This window comes from Pogona vitticeps, chromosome 1, assembly GCF_051106095.1.
Source record: "Pogona vitticeps strain Pit_001003342236 chromosome 1, PviZW2.1, whole genome shotgun sequence".
NCBI classification, from domain to species: Eukaryota; Metazoa; Chordata; class Lepidosauria; order Squamata; family Agamidae; genus Pogona; species Pogona vitticeps.
The window spans coordinates 222,101,397-222,128,109 of NC_135783.1; the positions used below are offsets into that span (position 1 = coordinate 222,101,397).

At 39.6% G+C, this 26,713-nt stretch overlaps 1 protein-coding gene and 2 long non-coding RNA genes across 7 annotated transcripts in view; 2 read left to right on the plus strand and 1 right to left on the minus strand.

Annotated features, from left to right (window-relative positions):
- The window catches only part of LRP1B (LDL receptor related protein 1B), a 1,166,776-nt gene that overhangs the window by 768,508 nt on the left and 371,555 nt on the right, over positions 1-26,713 (plus strand). The window lies entirely within an intron of this gene.
- On the minus strand, positions 20,128-21,256 carry LOC140706026 (uncharacterized). Its single transcript, XR_013537111.1, has 2 exons — positions 21,122-21,256; positions 20,128-20,319 (listed from the first exon to the last, which is right to left on the minus strand). It is a non-coding gene; the product is annotated as an uncharacterized LOC140706026 (long non-coding RNA).
- Positions 20,652-21,325, plus strand: LOC140707444 (uncharacterized). The gene is made up of 2 exons (XR_012087510.2): positions 20,652-20,881; positions 21,023-21,325. It is a non-coding gene; the product is annotated as an uncharacterized LOC140707444 (long non-coding RNA).

Below are 26,713 nucleotides of genomic sequence, written 5' to 3' on the forward strand. Positions count from 1 at the left end.
TGCTTTTTCTTATCGCCCCAGAGGCATCTGTTATTTGTGCTTGTTCAACTACAAAACTTTATGAATTAGAATAAGCATCGAAGTGTGTGGATCTTGAATCTTAAGTGAACTTATCACAGTTTTCCTTGGCTGAAAACTGAGACTCATAAGCAAGGAGAACTAAGCTTCCTTCTAATATATATTGAGGAGATTTGAGATGCCAGGAAAACTTACTGGGTTGTTGCTTCAAATATCATTTTGTTGAGAAAAAATTACCTCAAACAAAAAACGATATGATCCTTGAATCCATTTCTATCTCAGATTAAAATCCAAAATACCCTGATTTATTTTCTTACTCTTTCAGCAGTGATCAATGCCGTATACACATGCTGTGTGCAAACTTCATCCTTTATGTGTTCTTAAATATGGGATGTATTGAATGTTTCTATCTTGATCATTTTTTACTTACAGACTGGGAACTGTCATACTTCGTGACTGTTTTTACTGATACCAATTTCCTGACATTCTCGCTTCTTTTTTCAGGCAGATTCCTTGAAGGGGACTGTAATGTATATAGATCTGTTATGCACAGGGATGCTAAATGGCAAAGTGGAGGGCACTGGGGATGTGCACGGTGAGATTGGGAAGACACTTAGGAGGAAGGACGAACAGGCAGCAGAAACAATAAGAAAGCAACTGGCAAAATGGGATGTAGAATATAATAAATATAGAAAAAATAAATTAACTTGCACAATATGCATATGCAAACTTCACAATCTCTAAGGTAAACAATAGATAGAAGATGTAACATAAACATGATCATGCAAAACACACTAACCACAATTCATTGGTAAAGTGTCCTTCTAATATTATTGCTGTTTCTATTATTTCTCATACATTATTTTTTTTTAAAAAAATAGATACAATTAAACCCCTAAAACTAACCAGCCAACAAATGAATCAATAGCATGACAATATCACCACCTGCAAAATAGTAATTAAGGAAAGAGAGCGACCCTTTTGAAATATTCAGTATTTTAACAATGCAACAAATTAAGCTCATTCTCATAGTCCTAACCTGGACCAAAACATGCAGGCATTAATATTATGTATGCACAAAGCACCTATTAGCACCCAAAGAGAGCAGTGGAGTTCAACTCCAAATTTCAGAGAAAGCATATACGAAATTGAATATGAAGGAAAAGTGCAAAACAGGGGGACTGAATTTTAAGGAGACAATAAGTACCAACTAGTTCATATCTAACTTTTTCTCAAGCTGAGTTTCCCAGTGTGAACAACATGTCAGAAAATGTTGTTGCTCCGGAACACGGCGAGGAAGCAACTAGTCAGAAGTAATTAGTTCGTAGAACTGTAGAGCTGGAAGGGATCATCAAATCCAACCCCTGCCAAAGCAGGACATCCACAGCTAAAGCATCTCTGAGAGGCAACCATCTGAATGCTTTTTAAAGCCTCCAGTGAAGGAAAGCCCACCCTCCGAGACAGGCAGTCCCACTGTCAAACAGCTCCTAATGTCAAGAAATTCTTCCTAATACTTAGGTGAAGTCTCCTTTTTTGTCATTTGAATCCATTACTTCTTGTCTGAAGCTTCAAAAACAATCTTGCTCTCTCTTCCATGTGATAGCTCTTCAAATCTTTGAACATGGCTATCACATCCCCTCTCCATCTCTTCCAAGCTAAACATACCCAGTTTCTTCAAACATTCCGCATAGGACTTGGTTTCCAGACATTTTTTTTTCAGTCTCCTCTTGACACATTCCAGCTTGTTGATATCTTTTAAAAACGGTGCTGCCCAGAAATGGAGACAGACCAGTGCAGAATAGATGAGTACTATTACTTCCCTTGATCTAGACATTACACTTCGGTTGATGCTACTGAGTATTGTGTTTACTTTTTGCCACCACATCTTGACTCATGTTTAGCTTGTAATCTAAACTCTTTTCACACATACTAATGCCAAACTAGTTATTCTATTGATATATAAGGTTTCTGTGGAATTTTACATTTTTCTCTGTTGAAATTCATTTTGTTTGTTTTCTCCAGTCTTTTGATGTCATCTTTAATCATGATTTTGCTTTCTGAAGAATGATCTATCGTTCTCAGTTTGGGATCACCTGTGAATTTCATTGGCATCTGTCCCATGCCCTCAACCATGTCTTTATAAAGATATTGAACAGTACTGGGCCCAGGGCAGAACCCTGTGGCACGTTGCTTATCGCTTCTCTCCAGGATAACAATGAACCGTGGAGGAGCACACTTTGGATACCACCCATATGAAAACCCAGCTATCCAGTAGTATTGTCTAGCTCAGTGGTTCTTAACCTTGGGTTACTCAGGTGTTTTTGAACTGCAGCTCCCAGAAAGCCCAGCCAGCATAGCTGGTGGTGAAGGCTTCTGGGAGTTGCAGCCCAAAAACACCTGAGTAACCCAAGGTTAAGAACCAGTGGTCTAGCTAACCACGAGAAATCTCATCAGAAGCCTTGCTTTAATACTGTAAGCCACAATGAGGAGAAAAGACAAGGTATAAATATTTGGAATAAGTAACTAAATGAATAAGAAGTACCTCTGTTATCTCCATCTCTTCCACACAACAGATGTACCATTTCCTTGTTTTTCCACTTGCTTTTGCATAACTGAAAGCCCCCTTTTGGTTGTTTTCAATCTGTTGTGCACCTCTGAGTTCATCTTGACCTTTAGTCTTTCTAACCATCCCTGCACAATAATTTATACAGTGGGGTCTTGACTTAAGAACGGCTTGAATTAAGAACATTTTGACTTACGAACCGCTCTCATAGGAAAATATTGACTTGACTTACATACTTAGATTTGAGTTAAGAACTGAAAAAAACCCACGTGGGAGGCAGGGAAAGTGCAAAATTTGAACTTTCAGTTAACTGTTGGCCAGTGAAAAGGTTGCCTGTCTGCTTCCTCACTCCTCCCAGCGTTTAGAGAGTGGATTGGGAGTCTTCAGACTGCCTGGTACTGCCTGGACTGTATTTTCCCTGCCTTCCCTGAACCTTTCTTGACCTAAGAAAAAAAGAAACAAAATATCCCCCTCTAGTGGTCGAAGGCAGAATAGCAGCTTCCCATTAGTTTCTATGGACGGAAAAGAGCAGATACGGATCAAATGGTTTTCAATGCATTCCTATGGGAAATGCAGATTTGACCTGAGAACTTTTTGACTTGAGAACCGCCTTCCAATACGGATTAAGTTCTCAAGTCAAGACCCCACTGTACTTGCCTGTACTCTTCCTTGGTGATTTCCCCCTGTCCATTTCTTACACATTTCTTTTAAATCTTAGCTCATCTGAAAGCTTATTTCAAAGGCATCTAGGTTTGTTTGTTTCTTCCACTTTTTGCTGGCATAGAAATTGTTTGTGATTCTCTTTTCAGTGTCTTCACATTTAAGAAATTTCCATCCATCATGACCTCCTTCTCTTTGAGTACTTCTGGGGTTGGGACGTTAGTTACTTTTACAATTAATTAATATCCACATGACATGAATTACTTAATTAGTGATTAATTCATTTTGCAATAACTAACCCATAAGAAAGGGACGTGGTGGCGCTGTGGAGGGACGTGGTGGCGCTGTGGGCTAAACCGCAGAAGCCTGTACTGCAGGGTCAGAAGACCAAGCAGTCGTAAGATCGAATCCACGCGACGGAGTGAGCTCCCGTCGCCTGTCCCAGCTCCCGCCAACCTAGCGGTTCGAAAGCATGCAAATGCGAGTAGATAAATAGGTACCATCTCGGTGGGAAGGTAAACAGCGTTCCGTGTCTAAGTCGCACTGGCCATGTGACCACGGAAAGATTGTCTTCGGACAAACGCTGGCTCTATGGCTTGAAGAGCGGGATGAGCGCCGCCCCCTAGAGTCGTACACGACTGGACAAAAATTGTCAAGGGGAACCTTTACCTTTACCTTAACCCATACTGTGGACAAGTGGTAACTTAATTTGGGAGGTGTAGGTTTTTGGGTGAAGTTACTTTTATGGGCTGTGATGTTGCTTAGCGATGGATAAGTAATAATTCTGTGGTTCAAATGCTGACCCATGCTGTGTTTCCTGCTGTATGCTGGATGTTGAGGTGAAGGAGGATAGTGGGTTTTGTACCACAGACTGGTGATTATTGTTGTTGCTACTGCTCCTGTTGCTGTTTTGACTTATATATCACCCCGTAATGCTAGAGCACTCTCTGAGCAGTTTACAACATAGTTATGCAAGGAAGAATTTGCCCCCAAGAGGGCTGGATACACAGTTTACCTATTTTGGAAGGCTGGAAGGCTGACTAACTAACTAGGGGCAATGACCTCAATCCTTCAGAATTGAACTGAAGTCATGAGGACAGGCTTGACTGCAGTACTGCAGTTTAACCACTGCACCTGTGGTCTCACTATAGTGTTGTGAGGAAGTTCGCTGCCTCCCCTGGGCGGCCCTTCCGTTTCAGCAGGAAATAGCAGAGGCTTTATAACTTTAACATCTTTAAATTTATTGTCTCCCACATCCACCAGCACATCACTTGAAGATGATGTTGGTTACAACTGTGGCAACAGGCCATTATTAACATCAACTGAACCTTTGTTATAGTCCCAGGGACTTAAAGGTGTGCCTCCCCATGTCACTCCTTGGGCTCCGAGCGTGGGGGTGGGAGGCTCCTCATCGCACAGATCGTCCCACAACATGAGTGCCTTATCCACCCCCTCTCATCCGGTCCCTCAGGGAAAGGAGCTGTCAAATTCTCTCGTTTTCGCTGCAGCTCAGCCTCTCTCAGAGCCAGGATGACCGTCCACTCACGAGTCACCATACGCCTTGGTTTCTCCTCTTTGGCTGTGGGGTCTGGTAGTAGTCCTCCGACTTTTAAGTTAGGGAAGTCTCTTATAAGCCCTTGGTGTCGCACCCTTTCAAAGGCTTTCCTTCTTTCTTCCCTCTTTCTCCTCTCATACTCCTCTGCCACCATACTGAACCAGACCACCCCCTCCTCATTTTTATACTCCTCCCATACTGTCACTTCTTCCTCCTCCCACTCCCCTTCAGCCAGACATACCTCCAATTTTCCCGCCTTTTCCCCAACCGTCAGAACCTCCTCCTTTCTATTACCACTCCCACTGTCATCCTGATGTTCCCCTTCTTTTCCTTTGATATTCATTTGGCCTTTCGTGGACGGCTCACTCTTTTTCACCACACCTTCACAAGTGCAGACATGCCCAGCCAAGAAAGAGATTGTCAGACTTAATCATGCCTGAGCTTTGAAGGAGCAAGATCGTATTTTGCAACTAAATTCAAAAGTTAAGAGAGCCAATCCTTTACAGCTGCCATCCTGCAGCTGCAGTATATGTTTCCTAAATGGCCACTGGAAAACCAAAAACCAGGAATGTACTGTTAAGAAAGGAGAAGAGGCGTGGATAGAAAAGAGACATTTATACCTCCATCATTACTACATGCAGCAGAAGACATGTAGTAAAACCAAACATTTTGCAGATCCAAACCAAGGAATAGTAATCAAAACATCCCGAACAATTTAGATTTGACAGATTTGTTGCAGCATGAAAAAGCATGGAGAACGGTGGAGTGGGGTGAGGAGGAGGTTTGACAAGAAAAACTTGAAACAAAATGTGCAGAAATAAATCTGTAAAATATTTTATTTATTTATTTATTCAATTTATATGCCACCCACACTACCCAGAGGTACAGCACCTGCATCTGGGAACCAAGAACTTTGATTGCTATTCTAGATTTGATGTTTGCTTATGAAGGTGAGATACTTACTTCTGGCCCCAGTAGCTAAGTGTGGGCCTGATCCCATAGGAACCTGATTCCTAATTAGCTCAGATATTTGAAATCCCATACATAATTATAGTAGTATCATCCATTCAGATTCCTGTGTCACAAGTACCTCCTCAACTCTGCTATCTATTCTGAGGGGAACGGATAACTCCTTGCCATCTCTTTCTATTTATCAAGCGTACCATTTGAACTCATTATGGGCTTTGCATTTGAAATTCATTCCGTTTTGCATTCTGCCAGTTTCTATGCAGGTGTGTGGCTTGCTATGTTTTGCTACTTCTCGGGGGGAAAAATATATCTGTACAATTTCTTTGTGATCTTTCATACTGTAAGATGTCTGAACTCCCACTCATTTTCATCTTTCAGAACAACAGACTTAACTTCTCACATTACAGGATTAAAAACTATATCTGATCTTTATTTTCCTGCAAAGTAGCCCAGGAACAAATGCTAGTCGAATTCTATTATATAGAATTGATTTGAATTAGAAGAAACATTATTATTACCCTGTTTCCGTGAAAATAAGACCTAACCTGAAAATAAGCTCTAGTATGATTTTTCAGGTTGCTCCTAATATAAGCTTTACCTCAAAATAAGCCCTAGTTAAGTGAAACCTCTTCCTCCACCATTGTGCAGCAACCAGAAGAAGATGACATGACTGTATTTGAATAATTGTAGATTGCTGTACATGAAAAAAATAAAACATCCCCTGAAAATAAGCCCTAAAGCGTTTTTGGAGCAAAAATTAATATAAGGCCCTATCTTATTTTTGGAGAAACACAATAGTAGTATTATCATCATAATCAGCATCTGCATCCTAAATTGAAGCATTGAACAGTAAAAGTAAAAGTCAGAACCATTTTCAAACAGATCATTATTTCAAGTATAACCAAATTTTTATGGGACAAGTTAGGAGTTTGGCAGCAGCTAGTAGGGATGTTAGGTTATTATCCTTATTCCAGCTTCTGTAGCATCCACCTCACAACATATCATATCTCATGTACACATTAATTGTTCTCTACCTCCAACAGAAAGCAAAAAAATCAAAACTGGGTAGAAAATCAAGTGCATTGTCATTCAGAGATGGCTTGTAATCAAAGGGAAGTAACAAATGTTGTTGAAAAATGAACTGGATTTAGCCCCACTGTTTTCTAATGTCAAGATTTGTTCATTTTATAAACTATTTTCTTGTAACCTATTAATTATGAGGCTTCAGAAATTATGAGCTAAATACAGCATTAATTCAGCCTAACAGACCCATAAGAACAAATTGGAGTTATGAATCACTAGGGATGGGTTCCTGGAGACTCAATGGTTTTTTAATGACAAAATTAGGAATGGCATACAGGCTACCTGAAATACAGATTATGGAGCAGTAGGATTAATATGTCACAATGCCTTGCCTTAAGGAAGTGGTTTGCAAGTTCTACAACAGACTTTTGGATCATATGGAGTAACCACCCGATTGTCCCCCATAGTCTGTACTCTCATGAACTGAGACAATATTCTTGAATTTGTCCTATATTATCACTGTATGAGAGTGCACCTATAATATTGTGTAGCAGAGCAAATCAGCATTCTACAAGGCAATTTAAAAATGGGACAGCCTAAACAAATAAACAAACAAAAAATATCAGCACCAAATTTGACATAGCTATAGCAGACAGTCTGCTCTTGCTCTGTGCCAAAGTTAGTGAAGCATGGGGAAAGTGTTTTTATCTTTGTTTTAACTCCTGCAAAAACAAGTGGCCTTAAAAGTTCCTGGATATAAAATGGATAAAATAAATTGACAAGACCAAAGTTGCTTATATTAACAGAATGGTTGGCCCTACCTTTAAAAAAATGGAAGGAATACAGGCTGCAAGGACTAAAATATTGATCCTCAAAAAAGACCTTTCAACAGGGTAAAACAGCTACATATAAATTGAGCATGCGTGTAACAGACTTACCAGCAAGAGTATTCCAATGTAGATAAATTGTTGCAGCTTCATTGGCTGGGAAGGACGGTGAGCAATGAAAGGTCACAGAAACACTCTAAAATAGGTTTTCTTTGAAGAGTAGAAAAATAGGCTTGCTTTGAAGAAATTAATGGAATGACAGTTGTCTACAAAGGGCTATGTTTCTATGTATTTCCAGAGAATTAGCATACAACTTTGCAACGCATATTCAGCCTGGATTCCTTCTACATTATATTTAGAAGGAATCCAGGCTGCAGGAGTTGAAATACTGATCCTCAAAAACTGGCCTTTCAGAATGGAAAAACAGCCATTTTGTTTCAGCATGCGTGAAACAAGCATCCGCTGAAGAGACCGGTGCATTGTTTGCACCTTTTCTTAACAATCAACCAGTCCTTCTGTTCTTCTACTGTGCACAGGTGGTTTGTTTCTTAAAAATAAGAACATTGCATTCATCCAACCTTTACTGCTAGTAAGCAGGCCTGCCAGGATTTTGTACTGTCATAGTCTAACAAATCTTGTTCAATCAGAAAAAGCAGTGAGAGATAAAGGGGGGGGGGGGTTGCCTCCATTTCAGTTGTATAAAGATCAATCTGTACAAGCAATCTCCAGCCTGAAATTTGCACAGGGTCATCTTAGCATGACCCATGGGTGAGGTCAAGTCCCTCGCCTGCAATTGTGCAGCTGCATTTCCAAGATTTGAGATTCACACAAATCTTAAACTATGCTATTATGCCTAGAAATGTGGAGGTATAGATGGGTGGGAGATACGTGGAGATGACCTATAAACTTTGGTTCACATGTCCTCACGGAGAGCTTACTGTTTAGCATAGTCTTCATAATTCTTTACTGAAATCTTTTGCACTATTGCTCACCTTAAGTAGATCAGAAAAAGGAATTTAGCAGCTATTCTCCCCATCCCTGGAGTCATGCTGTAGTTAATAGTTAATAGAAATATGAGCATTCTTATTAAAAGAACAGTAAGATTTCACAAAGCAAGGAAACTCAGTCATGAAGAACATTCTGCCCTTTTCTGCAGCTTCTGGAATTATTTTCTGCAGAAAACAGGATGCTCACTTTAACAGCGAATATCACCCACTACTCCCATCCTGATCTTGTGGAATAAATTTTTGCCTCATAGAAGTATATTAATTGTGTTTTTTTAAAGAACAGGTAAAAGAGGTGTATTTTTCCTTTCTTCCCCGTCCCTTTTAACTTTGCTTCTTCAGTGTTTTCAATCATAAAGTCCTCTGAGAGCCTTTACATATGAAGAGAAGATTAAAATGTTACACACACACACACACACACACACACACATATATATATATCATTCCTTGCTCCCAGCTTCCAGCCTCCCCAATGGACATTTCTGTGAGATTAGCCAATTGGGAAGTTAATTATACATCTCACTTGTGCCTGCATAATTTTCCTTGACAAAATGCCCTTAAGATTCCATGAAAATCTTACTATACCAATGAAGATCTTCAGTTTTTCAGTTTCATTATAAAGAAAGATGGCATCACTCCTGCCATTTTAAGCAACAGTATAACACACCCTTCCCCATACTAGTATACCTCTCTCTCTCTCTCTCTCTCTCTCTCTCTCTCTCTGTGTGTGTGTGTGTGCGTGTGTGCGTGTGTGTGTGTGTGTGTTTAACATTTTGAAACCAGCAAGGAATTTTATTCATAAAATGTTCTGTACAATTTAAGGGCAAAACTTTAAGTTAATGTGCTAACATAAGCAGTCAATCAGGATTCAAAATGAACAGAGAAATATTTGGTCCACCATCAGCTTGAGTGGATTACATCTGAGGTCTAGCCTCTATAATAGGCATCCTGCAAAATTTGGGGCAGTTTTTCTTCTGGTGATTACAAAGATCTGTGAGCAGCTGACAGGTAGAAAGGAGGAAAAATTTATTCTTTGAATGAGGAGATACAGCTATGTACAAATGAATTGTGGCATGAATGCCAATCTTTATTTCTGATCAACTGTCACGCAAAGCTTATTGTAAATGCTGATTGCACAAATGACCCTTTGAACAATCAGAAATAACAATTTCATAGATGTCATGCCCAATTCACTTAAATGTTCACCTGTGAGCATAAAAGTAAATAAATTTGATGGAAAAATTGTTGGTAAACATATGTCTCACCAGTTTTCAACTTGGCTACTGTCACTGATTGTAATTATTATAGATAAAAATTTTAACAGGGTGTGTATTGCATGCTACTTGGAAATAAATGGACTCATTAAACTTGGTAAACTCTAGGAATACAACTAGAAACTTAAGTTTTACTTTAACATTGATCCATCATTATGTTAATATAAATGTATATTTTGATGAGCTAGATATGGTTTCATCTAAAATACATTTCAATTTTTAAAAACAATATTCTGGCAGATAAATAAAAATAGTGATAAATAGATTACTCTTAAATTAAGGGGCTTATTCTAACAAAATACAAGGGTAGGAGTAGATTATTGAAGTCCATTTATGTACATACTTATTTTATATATGTACACATTGATAAGAGGCACCAAAAGGAAACTATTGGTTTTTAATATTGGCTTGGTGAATTGTACAGTCATAAGATTCACTTGCTGACTTGTGTTCAGTGATGATTCACTCAACTGGCATTAATATTTCCATTTCTGTGCACAAATAATGAATTACTTGAAGTATTTAATTTGTGGACCTAACTGACTGAAAAACAAAATTAAATTACTGGATCTTCTCCCCCCCCCCCCCCAAGCAGTATGGTCAGAGTTCTACACAGAATCAAGCATCTCCACTAAAATTTTGTGTTGTGTTATTGATCAAATATACCAATTACTCAATCTTAGGTTACTTCCATCTGTCCCCAGTTCTTGTCCGCTCACCTCTTCTGCAGGAGTGGAAACTGTGGCACTGGCACTTTTCTTGAAGCTCGTGGTTTGTAGCTACCACTTTTACCCATAATGCCTTGAGAATCATGTTATGTTATCGCACCAATTCGCCACACGGGTTTCACTGATCAGTAAACATGGAGAGAATTTCACAGGGATTACTACATCAGTCAGCTGTACAGACAAATAAAATGGTACTTTCCCATAATTGTGCCCCTTAAGCTCTCTACCTGAGTCATTAGATTAAAAACAAACAAACATAGAGGGACAAAGAGAGCATTAAAAAAGATCATATTCAGGTTCAGACATAAGAGACATAGAAGACATCCTGGTTCATTAAACCACAGATTCTGTGACATATGAACTGAGAAAAAGTAGTTTAATGGGTTTTTGAGGAACGTGAGACATTCCAGAACTGCTTAACGATTGCAACCCTTCAATGAGTTGAAATGGCTGAGTAGAGAGAACTCAAGTCTCCTGAGTCTAATCCAACCCCTATCCAAAACGCCACTCTGGCTCTCTTAAGAATGAGCTCCTTAGTATAAATTTAGTTTTGAAACAGAGGCACAGGTGTCTTTCCCTTTTTAAAAGTATGAAGTAACATGTGCCTCTTGAGAGGGAATATCAAATTCAATGTTCTGAATGGGCAAACCTCTTCTTAACATTAAACTTTTAAGACCTTTTTATGGTGTTGGTCCAAAAAAGCAACACATTTAAGGTTGATGTATTAATTTGAAGACATTGTTTCCCAGCCTCCAGCTCAAGAGCAAGACCAGGAGTCTCTCTTTTTTTTCCAATCCAGGTTTCAGTAACTTGAACAAAATGTCTCTAGGCAAAATTAATGTACTCTTCTTTTGGGAAGCAAGCCGCATACAAGGAAAGCACAGAAGGATTGGGTGATTGTTCAAAAAGGCCTTATAAGGCCAGATGGGTGGGGTATAAATCAAATAAATAAATAATTTAGATGCTGCCTTTCTCCCCATAGAAGACCCGATGTGGCTCATAAGAGGTAAATTATTTTTTTAAAATGACACAATTAATATTAATTAACTAATATCATAATTAAAATAACAATTATACACTAAGATTAAAACAATCACGTTCAAAAACAAACAATTCTTCTAATTTTGAAAAGCATATGAAAAAAGGTAGCAGCATGTTTTGCACAATTTGAAAAAAAATAATTTACATGTCTGGCTTTGACAAAATCAATTCATTTCAGTGACCCTACTATAAGTCACATTTTCATACGAAAGGCTGGACTGGATGAATCCCAAACAGGAATCAAGATTGCCGGAAGAAATATCAACAACCTCCGATATGCAGATGATACCACTCTGATGGCAGAAAGTGAGGAGGAATTAAAGAACCTTGTAATGAGGGTGAAAGAGGAGAGTGCAAAAAATATTCTGAAGCTCAACATAAAAAAAAAAAACAACAACGAAGATCATGGCCACTTGTCCCATCACCTCCTGGCAAATAGAAGGGGAACATATGGAGGCTGTGACAGATTTTACTTTCTTGGGCTCCATGATAACTGCAGATGGTGACAGCAGCCAAGAAATTAAAAGACGTCTGCTTCTTGGATGGAAAGCGATAACCAACCTAGACAACACCTTAAAAAGCAGAGACATCACCTTGCTGACAAAGGTCCGCATAGTCAAAGCTATGGTTTTTCCAGTAGCGATGTATGGAAGTGAGAGCTGGAACATAAAGAAGGCTGACCGCTAAAGAATTGATGCTTTTGAATTGTGGTGCTGGAGGAGACTCTTGAGAATCCCCTGGACTGCAAGGAGAACAAACCTATCCATTCTAAAGGACATCAACCCTGAGTGCTCACTGGAAGGACAGATCCTGAAGCTGAGGTTCTAATACTTTGGCCATCTCATGAGAAGAGAAGACTCCCTGGAAAAGACCCTGATGTTGGGAAAGTGTAAAGGCAGGAGGAGAAGGGGATGACCGAGGATGAGATGGTTGGATAGTGCCATCAAAGCTGCTAACATGAATTTGATCCAACTCTGGGAGGTAGTGGAAGACAGGGGGGCCTGGCATGTTCTGGTCCATGGGGTCACGAAGAGTCAGACACGACTTAACGACTAAAGAACAACAACTATAAGTAGAATTAATGTTTGATATCCCTCCATCGTTTCCGAAGCTTTGTAATCAATAGATGGTCAAGATAAAATACATTTTAAAAAATTGAACCTATTTGGTATTGCAAAATACAGCAAGGCTATTAGATCCATTTAGGATTGATTTCCACATTCCTGCTCTAAGTAGGATTTATTTCCACATGCCTGCTCTATGTAGCTAAGTTAACTGAGGCGTCTTGGTTGATCTTGTTCAGCTTTTTCCTGATAGGGAGCGTAATTATATTCCAAATATCTAAGTGGAAATGCTTTTTGTCACTGCTCATTTTTTTAAAAAAGTCACAAAAAGCTGGACTTTTACATTTATTTCCATTCTGCATATGACATTCGAATCATTGGGAAATTTCAGATTTGTGATTAGTTTAATATAATACTCTATAATGATGTTTATTATAACATTTTCTGAAAAAGATGGATGAGCCAGGCTTTCAAATGCCAACTTTTGCTGACATTTAGTCTGCCATAGGTCATAAAATATCATGACAAAATACTGTTTTTATAATTTCTTTTTAAATTAATAAAATGCATTATGGGGAAGGAAAAGCTTCTGTTTATTATATGTAGCTTGAAATAAAAACAACTAACAAATAGGAATGTTACCATTCCAAACTGTAAATTTAATGAAAGAAGATTGGCAGTGATTAGTTGAAATTACTAAAAAGTTACATGCCAAAAATTCAGTGATACAAACGTGAAATATGCATTTTTTTTAAATGCTCAAATACACTGATGTCTATATCAGAAGTTGGGGTTTATATTTTATGGTGACTAGCTTTCAATCACTATGCCTTAAGTAAATTTAGTCCTTGAGAAACCCCGCTGGTTTATGAATGCTGGATATTGTTTCTGTGTCTGTGATTCGAAATGCCAGGAAGTGGTCCAACGTTTGCCGGGCACCTGGAGAAAAGATGCCAAGTTTTACACAGAAAAAGCTAGTTTGAATGTTGACAACACCATTATCAGCAGTCAAAGAGATGTAAAATATCCTCTCTTGCACTCACCACCATTGAGAAAGAGGCACTAAGCAAGAGAAAATTCAAGAACCTGTCTCCTCATCAGTTAGCCACATCTCAGCCAATCACAAAGCAATTGTCCTCTGTCTCTCCCTCTGGCTTATCTTTCTATTTGACTCATTCCTTTACATCATTCCTCTCCCACTTGCTCTCATCCTCTCCTCCCGCATGGCTCCCCCTCTTTCTCTGTCTTCCCCTCTCTCTGTTTGCTCCTTTCTCTCTCTTTTTTCTGCTATGGCCCCTTTGTATGTGTACTCATCTGTTCAACTACATGTATTTCTGTGACTGAAGTTCCAATCAACCTTCTTCCCCAGAACTAAACTCCGTTCACCACAATGAAGCTCATTACTTTATTGAAGTTTTGGCAAGAATTTTGGGCAATGACTAAGGAATACTTTAAAAATGTGAAGACTTGTTTAATGAAATTTTATTATATAAAATAATCATATTTATAGTCCTATGTCTTCTAAAGGACAGGATAGAGTAACTTCAGACTTTTAAAAGCTTGTAGAAGTAACTTTCTTTTAAGGAAGCAGTGGTGGGCATTTGAAAAATACCTACTGAATTGGTACTATTTCCAAAATAAAAGAGCTACTGTAGTTGTTTATTTAAAAAACACAGAGAAGAATTAGAACTTTTAAAATATATGTCCAAACTTCTCCAAATGTGGCACAGAGCAAGCCCCTATTGACCACATCATTCCACTTAATATGATCATGATTCAAGAATCTGTTCAAAAATTATAGCTCTTTATTTGGACTGCCCCCTTCTACCAGTCTATGACTGGCCCCATATTATCAGAGGCGCATTCCTGTGCACCTCTAATTTAAAAATGGAGTTTGTTTTGTATAGTTCAGCATTAGAAATTCAGAGTGTTTGAAATGTAACTTTGAATGTTTTACAATTTGTTGTATGCATTTTATAAGTCTTATATAATATACAATTTCCTTTCATCAGTATATATTGAGAAAAAGAAAGCCAACATTTCATATCATATATAGTGCAGAACAACTGGCTATTGACATTGTTTGAGCAAGGTAGGGCAAGGAAAATATGAAGCAGTTTCTGTATCCGGTAAAATCCCATTGACTTCTTTTGGCTTTTGTAGCAAGACAGTAATTGTACACTTGCTCAGATTGACTCAGATATCTGCAGACAGCTTGTTCATGATCAATTGTTTTATAATTTGAAAGATTTTACTATGGGCTAAACATTTTCTTATTAAAGAAAAATGATACATTATGTTGAAAATACAAGGAATAACCAGTCACAGCATGAAAAAAAGCTTCAAATAAGCCATGATTTCCAGGAAAAGTGGGATGGTCTGACCTCTGTTTCAGATATGTGAGTGGAAGCAAGGTGAATTTAGCTGAGATTGTCTGCATAGTACCAACCAGGCCTGGAAAAGAGGATTGGGGGGGGGGAGAGGAGCTGTAACCCCCCTGTGATCAATTCCATAACCTTGGTATAGAAGTGTGATGATTTGAGTGTTCTCTGCGATGGGTGCTGGGGCCGAATAAGAGTTTTGTTGGTAGCATGGCCTCTTTCATGAAATCTCCCAGACCAACCATTTTTGTTGACTTCAATACCCACGAGGAAGCTATGTGAGGAGTTATGTTCTGTGCTATGTAAGGAGTAGCGCAGAACATAATAGCCTCCAAAGCAACCACAGAACTGTCTTAAATTGTTTTAGCAAGGAGCAGAAATAAAGAAATCATGACATTAAATCCATAGCAAAGAGGTGTGGCCTGATGTTTGGCATTGTGGTGTATAGTAATAACTGCCATGATTCCACTTTTGATAGTGTTAGATACTTGGCGAAGGTACATATATAATTTGCGAGAAGAGTTGCAGCATAGTGAGGAGCCTTTTGCATTTTTGTCTCCTGCTTTGCATGCTTGGAGCTCTGCTTACCAAAACAGCTGAGGTCTCACCCATGTTTGTCCCATGTTATCATGTTCCAAACTATCTCAGAAATGTAGTGGTAAGCTTGAAGAGCCAAATAGACAAATATATTATTGTAGTCAAATTGCATGAGAATAGGTTAAGTGTTCAAACCTTTTTGGTTGCCTCGGTACTATTTCTCATGGCTGGGGACTGACTGCCCTATGTTCCGTGGTCCACTGGTGTTCTTGCAACGGATAGTCAAGTCTTTTGGAAACACATTCTCAACATGCATTTTAACAGACCTTGCACTCACTGATATGACTGAATAAGAACAAACATCTTAATGAAAACTATGGTTGTGCAAATGTAGTCTAATCATCAGTGACCAGACTACATTAGAGTCATCAGTGACTCTAAACAAGACACTGGGCCTTCTCAGCAGTGGCTCCTTCTTTTTGGAACAAACTCCCTTCCGAGATCCGTTTGGCCCCCTGCTGGACATTTTTTGTAAAAAAAAAATTTAAGACCTGGTTATTCAAACAGGCTTTCCCTCCAGGCACTATTTAAATTTCTTCTTCCCATCTTGAACCATTGTTTTCATAGTATAATGCTGTAACTGTTATTATATATTAATTGTTTTTATCTTGTCTGTTGTGAGCCGCCCAGAGTAGACAATGTCTAGATGGGCGGCATATAAGTGCAATAAATAAATAAATAAATACTATGTGTCAAATTTCCATTTACTTTAATAGTTCTTTAGCCTCCAGAGAATCTCAGTACTTGTGCTATGCCAGTATTAGGTAATTCCCCACTCTCCTGCTGCATGAGTAAGTGAGTGACTCATTCTGGTATATAACTGAAGAAATTTTAACTTTTTATCCTCAAAACAAAGGGTCCTATTCTTGTGCATTCATAGCAAGACACTGAATAGTGTTTTATTGTGTAAGACCAACAAAAAACTAATAAAGCAGAAATCATAGCAACCAACTGATCTCTCTCCCACCTCTATTTCAAGAACTATTTAATGATTCTATTTTGTTGCTGTGAGACAGAATGTTAGGTTTTGTGACCTTTAGAAAGAAAGAAAGAAAGACCCTAACGCTGTGAAAAAAAGGTCTTCAGCCAGTGACTGGAACCTGGCTTAGAGGATTAGTAATGGGATAGGAAAACTTTTGGCCCGTAGGTTACCATTGTTATTTCGGGGAGGGGGGGGAGGATGACTAAGTCATAGGTGAATCCATTTAACTCCAACTAAACTGACAGTATTTGGAGAGAATTTATTTGAGACCGTGTTGAAAAGTATCTGAAAAGGAGCTTTTCATTATTTCCTTTCAGTACACCAGAAGTCCACATGGGTTAAAACATTTGCTGAACTGCCTTATTTGTACAGATCACTATTAACCATTTCTACCATGGACCCATATTATTGCTTGGGGTCAGGGGGGTGGGGAAGCGAAATAACATAGAAAAAGCCTTTGTGATTCAAAGGTTGAAGCCAGGATGGGATGAAAAGTATTACCTTGCTCAGTATAGTAACTGACATCAATAAAGTGCAGTTTGCATTAATGACTGATTGTCACTGCAACTGAGAGATTTTAAGATAGCATCAATCAAGCATTATTTTCTCTGTAGACTGATGGATCCACTTAGGGAAAAGGGTGGTGGAGAAAATATTGTAGTAGCAATACTGATGGTATGAAGGAGGAAAAGGCAAAGAAAGAGTGATTCATTGTCGCCTAGCTACTTTATTGCCCACTTGACACCATGATTTGCTTGCATACCACAGTAAAGGAACACTTTTGAATAAAAGAAAGTGGTGTTGGGAGCAAATCAGAGAATTTCAGACAGTATTCTGATCTACGTCCTGTTCTGGTTGAAGTTGCATTCCCATGGATAAGTAGACAATTAGGGGATACTTCTCTGTGAAGTATTGCCACTGGAGTTTGATAGCCTTGGTGATAGTTACTAGCATCAACTGATTTGCCACTTGCCATTGTTCCTGGACAAGGATGGCATAGCCACACTGACCCATGCTCCAGTATGTTCTCAGTGGGATTCCTGTTCCAGTTTACTCTCAGGCAAACAGGCAGAAGTTCTGTATCTTGCAGTGCCATGGTTGTTTCACTGCCTGCCAGTGCTATGTGGCATTTACTCTCATTGACTACTATTTATATTAAATCTTCACTGAGCAATAGTACTGGCTGTGACACGTGAGCAAAAATGACTGGGGAGAAGGAGCACTGAGGGGGATGGATCCTGTGGAATAAATCCCTGTTCTCCCATTTTGACTGAGATGGTGCAAAATTAATGATCTTTAATGGTTAAAAATGTATTTTCCCAGATTGAATATACTCGTGGTATTATGTTTATATATATAATGGACTGTTAAATGTTGTATTTCAGTTGTTGTATTTCTGAAGACTAACATTCTTGGATTCTTTTACTAAAGAATCCAAGAATTTTAGTCTTCAGAAATACAACAATTGAAATATGGACCAGCTTGCTAAAATCGCATGATATCCATGAAATGAGTCAGTTCTTGCCGGTGCTACTAGGCTATGACCCTGTCACCTAGAATTAATAGTATTTGACAGTAGTAGGATAGTGGTAGCTTTATTCAATCTCAATTTTGACAGGTGCCACGCCCCCTTTTGGGACCCTGGACCGGAAGGGGAGGGACTTCCGGCGCCTAGGCTGGACCCAGGCCCCTTCCGGCGGAAGGGGTGGTCCGAACGGTGACGTCAGGGGTTGTGGGGGTCCCCGTGGGCCTATAGGGGTCTTTCCCTAGAGTCCGGGGTCCCCCGTGACCCTAGGGGTGCCTGAGGATTGGACCCCGAGGGGTTGTGCCACCCCACGACCCCGTAGGCCAATGGGGAGCGGTTGGAGGTCCTTGGCTAGAAAAAGGGGTGGTCGTAGACCATGTCTCGGCTTGCCCCAGCCCCCTGCGTGACGTCAGGGATTTCGGGTGGGCCCGTGAGCCTATAGGAGCCTTTTCCTAGAGGCAGGGGTCCCCCGTGACCCTGGGGTGGCCTGAGGATTGGTCCCCGAGGTTGCGTGCCACCCCACGACCCCGTAGACCAATGGGGAGCGGTTGGAGGTCCTTGGCTAGAAAAGGGGTGGTCGTAGACCATGTCTCGGCTTGCCCCAGCCCCCTGCGTGACGTCAGGGATTTCGGGGGGCCCCGTGAGCCTATAGGAGCCTTTTCCTAGAGGCAGGGGTCCCCCGTGACCCTGGGGTGGCCTGAGGATTGGTCCCCGAGGTTGCGTGCCACCCCACGACCCCGTAGACCAATGGGGAGCGGTTGGAGGGGGTTTGGCTAGAAAGGTTTGCCCTAGGGCATGCCTCAGCATCAGGAGGGCCCTGGACATGAGGGTGATGATGATGAGGAGGAGGATCTTTATTTGATTTATACCCTACCCATCTGGTCTAAAAGACCACAATACAAAAAAACAAACACAAACAGAATACAACAATAGAAAATACATAAGGAGAGAATAAACAGAAAAGTCAGATATTAACTGGAGGGAAGGCCTGAATGTATAGCATGTTTTTAATTGTCTTTTAAAAGTGCCCAAAGTGGGGACAGCGCGGATCTCAGGAGGGAGATTGTTCCAGAGGCGAGGAGACACCTCCAAGAAGGCCCGGTTTCGTGTCCTTTCTTTCCGGGCCTCCCTCGGCGTTAGGCTGCTCAACCTCTCCTCCTGGCTCGTGCGGGTGATCCGAGTAGATCTAGATCAACCATATTTATGTGTGGCTGCTGTTGTACCTGATCACAATAAATGAAATAAAAATACTTTCTAGTACCACTATCAAAAGTATCAGTGTTTTTAGAGTGTGTTAAGTTGTATTTCCACAATGGGTGCTCAAAGATATTGAAGATTTACCAAGTAATATTTCTACATTGTCACCTTAACAAATTACCAACCTCTGTGGCTCCTTCTGCAAAATACAAAAATAAAACCCACTTAGGAGTACACGTTTATAATAGGTTAAAACAATTATTGATTACAAAAATTCAACGCAGTTTGGCTGTGGGGTGAAAAAATAAGTCATTTCTGTTTCCCAACGAAAATCAGTGGACAGCAGGATCACTGAGCTTTCAGACGCTTGAACGTAGATTTAGTAAGTGTGCTTGAAATAGTGAGGAGCAATAAGTTGAACAGTACAACCCCCCCCCCATGTTTTTAGTAAAATGGCTTTAATACGATTCAAAGAAAACATGTTTTCCACATGTTTATACCCAAGGAAGATTCCTAGAATCTCTCTATGTGTGTGTGTTTGTTAAAGCCCCTTTTGATTTTCCAGGCATCCCTCATAGAGCTTTAAGCCATAGCCTTCTCAACATCTTTCACAAACAGAATCATCAAGTTAAGAAAGTCAAAAGTGACCATCCGCCCTCAAATGCCTAGAGACTTTTGGAAAAAAAAAGCTTGCAACTTAAAGACACAGACAGCTCTCATAAGGCCTAGAAACTTTTGAAAAAAGGTTGTAACTTAAAGACAATATGTAACTATCAAAAACATCAGCCGGCTCTGTAGACCAATGGGTTTGGTTGAAGGGGCTGTGTGGTCCTAAGGCGGCCTGTCTTGGAAAGGCCCCAGCAGTGTTTTTGGAGAGTTCTCCGGTATTGACCGTTCTTTCCAGTAGAAACCTGCAATAAGTTGAAGAGTACAAACAAACAAACAAACAAACAAATTAATTAATTAATAAATAAAACCCACCTTTTAGTAAAACTGTTTTAAGACTATCCAAAGTAAAACATTTTCCACATAACAAGACACAAAATAGACAGCACTCATAACGGCTATACATTTTTGAAAAAAGCTTGCAACTTAAAGAATGTGTAACTATACAAAACATCAGGCGGCCCCTATAGTCCAATGGGGAGCGATTGTAGGGGTGGGTTGGGTTGGTTTGGATAGAAAGGGGTGTGCCATGTCTCGGCATGCCCTTAGGCAAGCCCACAGCGGTTGCTGAAAAGCCACGGAGTTGTTTCTGCGTAGCTTGTAGCTCTTTGCAGAGATCGGTGTGTCTTAAAGGAGATGGAGGACAAAGAAAACCAAACTCCAGGCAAGTCTGCAGAAGACCTCTTTGTCTTTACCGCAAAACCCAAACAGAAAAGCAGAAGAAAGATGGCCTGTACTCTGATGGGGGGTGCTGAGGAAGATGAGGAGGCTACAGAGCATCAAGTCGAGGAGCCTCAAGTCAACATGGTAAGATCAATTTTCTAAAAGACGTAGCTAGGGGCCTGTTATAAGGGCTTTTAAAAAGCCATAGTTAGGGATTTATGCTAGGGTTGGGGGTTTAAGGTCCTTTTAAAAATGACTAAACCCTTGTTTCATTTTAAATCACAGGAGAGCTTGTTTCAAGCTCAAACACAGGAGGACCCTGGACACGACGGTTATGATGGCGGGCTTGAGTGCGACTGCGGATATTGGGCGCATAGAAATTACCTGAAAGAGGCAGACGACAATGTTTCAAGCGCATCCACCGGAGAGGGTCAGGCTGTTGATGATGAGAAATCGCCCTGCAGGAATATAGAGACTGTAAATCTGGCGTGTATTTCATGTGTTTCTACAAACCCCTGAGGTTTAGATGTATGTTTTACAATACCCTTATAATATACTGTTTTTAATAAAGTTTTTATTCTACCATAACTTGTGCATATTTGTATATATTTATAACAGGTTAAAACAAAATTAAGCTAATCTGAATGTCATGTGGTTATACTAACCTGAGTTTTACCGCTTAAAACTGGCCAAACATAATGCTTAAAACTGACTTTTCGATACAGCAATTTATAAGCTTCTATTTACACTATGGAAAGAACTCTGTTACCCACTCCACACCAGTGCTGTGCTGAATGTTTATCCCACAGGAAATGCTTATTTAATCTTGTCATTGATGTCGGGATGCTCCTCTCACCCACACTATGCTTAAAACAGTGGTTATCTCCTGCAATTGTGGAAGATCTTGTGCAATTTAGGACATAACATTATTAGAGTTTACACTGTGTAAGAAGCATCTGCAAGCAAAGACTTCCCCCTTTTCCAGCTTAAGATGCCAAGTTGAACATGAGAACATGGGTTTTGAAAGAGTAGTCCTTCCATTCTGATTATATTATTCACTAAAGTAATACATAAATGTAGCACATTATTAAAGATATTTAAAGGGTAAAATTGTTGTCATGTGCAATCAAGTAGGAAGCAAGTTATAGCAACCCTAGTAGGACTTTCAAGGTAAGTGTGATATTTAAAGGAGTTCCACTCCCCTAGTGACTTTCCATGGCAGGGATTCAAACCCAGGCCTCCTAATCCGCCACTCTGCCCACTACACAACACTGAGTACTTCAAGGGCAAAACAGCACTTGAGAAAGAGATTTAGATCAGATCATCACCTTCCTTATGTGGCTCTTATGAAAACGTAAAATGTCTTCCCCCATCTGAGATGTCCCAACTGTAGGTTAGACTGGGTTCCACTGTAAAATCAGGCAAGGAGGTCCAAGAAAAGATCTGTGGAATTTTCTCTTTAAAAGGGACCCCTTGGTGTGGTCTGCTCAACAAAGAGCAAATCTCTTCTAAGGGGATTTTAAGTATTGTTCTTAGCGGTTCATAACATCAGGGCCTTCTTAAAAACAGTTTTTCCAGCTGCACAAATGCCCTCTTACACAGTCCATACACAAACAAACACGAATCTTCAGACTGAATTGTTGGTTTAGTGGCTGTTACACTAGTATTTGTAGCTTTTTTGTACTAATGAAAGTCAAGAAGAGTAGTCAGAAAGAAGTAGTTTTAATATGGTTTGGTTTGATTTAAGTCTGGAAATCAAGCACTTCCTAACCATAAAGAAATTGTATTACATGACACTGCCTTTCATTGAAGTTTTTAACAGACAGATGTGCATATCCTGTCATTTTAAAAAAATTTCCAACTGCATATCCAAACATTTTCCAACTAAACATATTTATGTTCAACAGTATGCAGAGAAAAAAGAATGCCACAATGCATTCTTATGCTGCTAAGCTCTATAAAATACGTGAAAAAGTGAAATATAAAATATTGAAAAAGAAGGAATATTTCTGGAGACAGAAAGACAAAGTAGCAGAACATCTAACGAAACATTGGGATGGGGGGCAGGAAAGAAGAGAGAGGTAATGAACATATATGGGTCAAGAATACTTTGTTTAGTTAAGGGAAAACATGTTTTATTATCATAAACAGGAAATAAACGTTATTTATTGTATTTGTTTCCTGCCACACTGCCAGAATACAACTCCTGACAGTACAAAACACAATATAAAGTGACTTAAGTTCATTTTATGAGGGCAGGATAGCAATTTATGGTGCCTCCCTCTGAGACCTGTTTGCTAACCTGAATATTCAGTTATATAGCAGTCACAGCAAGGAAACTTCATTTTCATGACATACAATACTTTTACATAACTAAATGTATTAACTAATTGTATCATAGTTAACTTACTCAACAAATGTCTGCTAGACATAACCTGTCTTAACTAATGTGGGTTTTAAGTCTCAAAGGACAAGCTTCTCCCGCTTCTGAGATTATACATATTAGTTTGCTTTGTTTGGCTATTGGTCTTCAGAATTTAAGCATGCAGCTCCTTGGAAGGCTAGTTTCACAAAGTGTGTAGGATTGTTTTAATTCTTGAACAGGAATGGCATCTTTTCTGTGCAGGCCTCTCCAGGAAGTTAGAATTCAAGTTAACTTTTTTAAAAAGTTGAACTAATGTCACCAGGAAGACGATATAGAACTATTAAACAAGGCCAGAAATTCCCTGGGAGTGTGACAGCAATGATAAACCATCTCCTTGAACATTTCTCATATTATTAGGGTTGCCACATTTCAGAAGCATCAATTTTTCGGGGGTCAGCATTCTTTATGGTCCAGCTCTCACTTCCATACATCGCTACAGGAAAAACCATATTTTTGACTATGTGGCCCTTTGTTGGCAAGGTGATATCTCTACTTTTTAAGATGCTTATTTGCATTTTCCCACATTCATGGGGATTTTGTTCTGTTTTAAAGGTGTTTGGGAAATGCCTAGACAGTGTCTGGATTCAGGAATGGTGTGGATTGGGGCATTTTCTAAAGAACACAGGACAGGTTGGCCCCAATCTGTATAATCCCTTTATTTGTGTACAGCGGGGGGTGGAGGCTTCTACACAACATAACTCAAAGATAAAATAACACAGAAATCATTCAAACAGGTATTACAGCTATTCTTAATAAGCTCTTATTTCTTAATGTACATTCTGTTAGACTAGCATCCTGAAAGGTAATGGAGAATGTTAACACAGGACATGTCCAATAGCTTTAGGAGACAATGCTGTGCTGAAGATCCAGCAGATGAGAAGCAAAAGAGGCTGGCAGATATGATGGCAAAATGTCTGAAAATAGACAGGTCGAGCACAAAGAGTAGCATGCCTATCCTATACCCCCATCAGACGCAATACCTCCAGGCAGGACTGTTTTGCACCAGCCCTGAGACTAGGCACCAAGAATTTCTGCCCCACTCATTTTAAAGGGATGCAGAAAATATTAAAACAAACACAAAGCAAAACAAAAACCTTCCACTGTGCAGAATGTTACTTTTAACAGTGGAACTTTTGTGTGTTATTATATTGACAAAAACAATAGAAAAATTTAAAAAAGATAAAAGACAAAAACATTGTGGCATTGTGGCCTCTTAAAGACTCTCTGCTAAAGTTGCAGCATGGCCCCTAACAGAACTACAAAAAATATCTTTTGATAGGGGGGGGGGCATTTCTTTCAAAACATTTAAAAAACAATAGGGGGGCACAATTAAATAAAGCAAAAAATGTTTCCTCATGTTCATTTGTGTTATCTCAGAGAAACAGACCACCCCTCCCCCACGTGCTCTGTTGGGCCATTTAACCTTCACTATGCCTTTGAAAAGGGAGGGGGACTCTTCCTTTGAAAAAGCAGGGACAGGCATTCTAAAATCTTAACATTCCCCCACCCCCACCCCCCTTCCCAACCATTGCATAATGCTAAAAAACTTATTTTTCCAGTGGCCCAAATAAAATGGCTGCTCTATTTCTTCCCAGCCCCCCCCCCCCCCAATTCAAAAGCACGGACCTTACCTCAGCCTCCAACAGACATGTGGGAAAAGGAAAGAGATGAACGACCCGGGGTTTTTTAAAACCCACAAGGCCCCTTAGAACAGCCTATCAGCAGGCTCGTATCCATAGGCTGAGGAGGAGGAGCTGAAACAAACAGTTAAACTACTACAAACAGTTTTTGGACTACAGATCCCAGAATGCTTCTGGGCTAGACACAGGGACTAGCCACTTTCATCATTACATTCAAGACAGCAAACCCCCCCCTCCCCCCAGGTTTCTCAGATAGACATACAATAATGGAATGAATTGTACAATATTTTGAAGTTTGTTTGTGGCCATGGGAGATAGGGAATGTTACAGAAAAATGAATGCAGACTTCCAAATAATAGCAAGGAGAGACAAGAGGAAATTCTTAATCAAAAAGTGTACAGAAATAGAGGAAAATAATAGAAAGGGAAATCCAGAAAGCTGTTCAAGAAAATTGGAGCTGTTAAAAGTTAGTTTTATGCAAAGATGGACATGGTAAAGGGCAAAAATGGTACGGCGGTAACAGAGCAAGACATCAAGAAGAGGTGGCAAAAAGACACAGAGGAATTATACCAGAAAGATCTGGATGGCTTGGACAACCCCAGAATAGGTTGATTGCTGACCTTAAGCCAGATATCCTGGAGAGTGAAGTCAAGTGGACTTAGAAAGCATGGCTAACCACAAGGACAGTGGATGTGATGGCATGCCATTGGAACTATTTAAAATCTTAAAAGATGAAGCTATTAAGGTGGTATACTCAACAGACCTGCCAGTTTGGAAAAATCAGCAGTGACCTTAGGTTTTTGATGTTGAGTTTCAGACCATTTTTTGCGGTCTCCTCTTTTACCCTCATTAAGAGGTTCTTTAATGCCTCCTCACTTTCTGACATCAAAGGGGTATCATCTTTCTATCTGAGGCTGTTGATTCCAGCAATATTAATTACGGATTGGGATTCATCCAGTCCAGCCCTTTCACACGATGTATTCTGTATATAAGTTAAATAAGCTGGGGGACAACATACAGGCTTGTTTGGCCTCCTTTCCCCGTTTTGACCCCATAAGTTGTTCTATAGCCATTTCTAACTGTTGGCACGTATCCCACATAGAGGCTTTCTAAGGAGTTAGATAAAGTAGTCAGACCCTCCCTTTTCTTTAAGGATTTGCCCATAGTATGCTGTGGTCCACACAAAGGTTTTTGCGTAGTCAATGACGGAGTAGCTGTTTTTCTGGAACTCTCTGACTTTCTCCTAATTCAGCGCATGTTAGCATTATAGTTCCTAGACTCCTTCAAATCCATATTTTATTTTTGGGACTTCTCAGTCCACATACTGCTGAAGCCTTCCTTGAAGATTTTGAGCATAATCTTGCTAGCGTATGAAATTATTGTAAATATACAGTCGTTGCAGCTTTCTTTGCCAGAGTTTTGTTATAAGAAGTTGATGATCAGCGCCACAATATTGTTTTTGCTGAATGAATAGAGCTTCTCTACGGCGTTAATGTTTGACTTTTCTCGAGGTTGATGCAATGTGTGTGTCTGGGAAACCTACAGTAGACAGTAGATACACAATTTGATGCGGAGATGTCATCAATATATTAAATATAAGGTTTATTCTGCAATCCATGCAGAATCCTGCAGTATATGACCAAAATCCCCTTCTTTCCATTCATCCTCCTTATATCAATACAGCTGTCCTTCAAATTTTTCCTATCCTACTAAATCTTAAAAAGAACAATCCCTCTAATTGCTATCTACTTGCACAATCGTTCAGGGGTCTAAATCTTAGATTGAATTTAAAGCAATAAAAATTTAAATACAAGAAAATATCTCTGGCTTTTTAGTCTATATAGGACAACTGAAACCACAATTAGGATATGTGAACCTGTAAAGTCTAATTCATTAGAAATATACATGCAC